Source organism: Penaeus chinensis, chromosome 25 (genome assembly GCF_019202785.1).
Source record: "Penaeus chinensis breed Huanghai No. 1 chromosome 25, ASM1920278v2, whole genome shotgun sequence".
NCBI classification, from domain to species: domain Eukaryota; kingdom Metazoa; phylum Arthropoda; class Malacostraca; order Decapoda; family Penaeidae; genus Penaeus; species Penaeus chinensis.
Window position 1 is genome coordinate 20,022,061 of NC_061843.1, and position 2,500 is coordinate 20,024,560.

Genomic DNA, 2,500 nt, shown 5'->3' on the forward strand with positions numbered 1-2,500 from the left:
ATCATCAGCTTAGCCATCGTTGTTCTTGTTTCACACTATAGCGACGCATCGCAGTTAAGAGGCTAGCACGGAAACCACCTGCCGGTATCCCTGTCAGCACATAGCCATCATTTATTCATTACTCTTACCACCTGCCTGTGTCACTGCACATGTTATCATTATTGCCAATTTTTCAAATTGAAGGGAAGGAAATCAGGAGAGAAGGGAGTGGATGCGACATAATGACATGCACATTAGTAAAAGGAACTAACTGGAAAATTATGAACTGCTATTAGAAAAATGTATAAGAAAAAAATAAACTTGTTTGTTTACTGTTGTGTGCCTCTGTCTTCAGAACTTTTCTGAACAACAGCGAAGATAATTGTTTATCAACTGTAATGTTTACAATATCGTTTCACGCTGTGTATATTTCTGTTTATATAAGTATATATTTTTCCTTTGAATCATTAATTGACTGCACTATTGTATTGCGCGCAGTTGCAAATCATTAATCATGCATAAGCGAACCCTTTTTTGTGGTTATCTGATACCGATTTTTTTTTTGAGTAATAAAACGATTTGAATAGCTATTATAAATGGAAAGCTTATTTGATGTTACAATTACATGACAGATATAAAAATGTCTGAATATATCCAGATACTTGCCTGCAACAAATCACGAAGTTTTCTGCTGCTATGAGGAAGGTAAAAAAAAAAAAAAAAAAAAAAAAAAGGTCCAATAGTTTCAATCATACAGTACATATAACATAATCATCTTTATTGAATTTATACTAACTGCTCCCCAAGACCGAAATCTACGACCCCCTCCCTGAATTCCAAACACATTCCAGAAGGGCATTCCTGTTACACGAAGGAATTCGCATCTGCATTAACCTACAAGAAAGATTTTCAATGACTGGATAAGAATACCTCTTCTATTCTCATTTTTTTTTCTAACTTGTAATTAATATATCGTAGAATTTCATCACGAATATACAAAAAAAAAAAAATCTCCACCTTGGCTATAATTTTGTTAAATGTTGAATGGAAATAGATATAAAGGACAGAGCTTTCATATTACCCCTCGTCTATTATTGGTCTATTTATTTATCTATCTATCTATCTATCTATCTATCTACACATACACACACACACACACACACACACACACACACACACACACACACACACACACATATATATGCTATCTATACATATACATATACTCCCAAGACCGAAATCTTCCCTACGACACTCTCCCTGATGCCAAGTTTCCTCCTGAATTCTAAGAGAGTGAGAGGGGGGAAGGAAAGAGAGAAAGAGAGAGAGAGAGTTATGGAAATGTATCAGTGAATCGATGTATCATTTTTTTTCGGAAAATTTTGAGAAAAGCTATGTAGTTATGTATCCTCGATACATAAATCGCGATACTGCCCATCACTGATAGCAGGGTGGGTCGCACTCCAATCCTAATCCTCTATTGATACCTCTTTTACCAACTAACGATCGGCGATGTTGTGCAGCTGCCTCTCACCCCCAACTAAACAAGGGGCCTTTACATTCTATCCCTGTTCCTGTCCTCGCATCGCAATTTGGGAATGAATAGCTTGTTCCCTGCTACACAAACTCCCCTCGACCACACTCGCCGCTTTAGGGCAACATTTCCGAAGTTGGTGGAACACAAACATGTTTTGGTCCTTTTCCGCAGCAGCTTTGGGATTCGATTTTGAGGATTTTCATAAAGGACGGTTACTATGTTCTTGTCATCTACGCGCGTGGTTGCGTGGTTCTCATACTTTGCTTGCAACGATTACGTTTTATAATGAAACACCCACATATGTGTGTGGGCGTGACACACACACACAAATAAATAATTATTTATTCATAGATATATATATGTGTGTGTGTGTGTGTGTGTGTGTGTGTGTGTGTGTGTGTGTGTGTGTGTGTGTGTGTGTGTACGTGTACTTATACATGTAAGTATATATATATATATATATATATATATGTATTTATTTATATACATATGCATTTTTTATCAACACCATGCATAAAGAAACGTTATTACGTTATTCACTGATGGGGAACCTGACCAGATTTTCTATCAATATTAACATTTAAATTGGACGTTAGCTCGCCGGTGTAATGTAATAATTCAACATGTTTGTTTATATAATTGCTTGTGAATGCGACTTGCACATAAAACTGATTTAGTTACTGTTTCATGTAGTGTACAGTTTTTGATTAATTTCAGTGTAGATAAAGATAATAAATATTCTTTATAATTTCGGTTCTTATAACGTACCGACATGTGGATATATCAATTCGAGTCATTGGGAGAGAGAGTGAGAAATTCAGGTTATTTGCTTTAACATTTCATCCGCACATAAACACTATCAACCACATGGTTTATGTGTGCAATTATATATATTTCTATATATATATTAGATATATATTATTTAGATATATTACTATATGTGTGTGTGTCAGGGGTTTACTTAATTTTATGTTAATCTCCCTT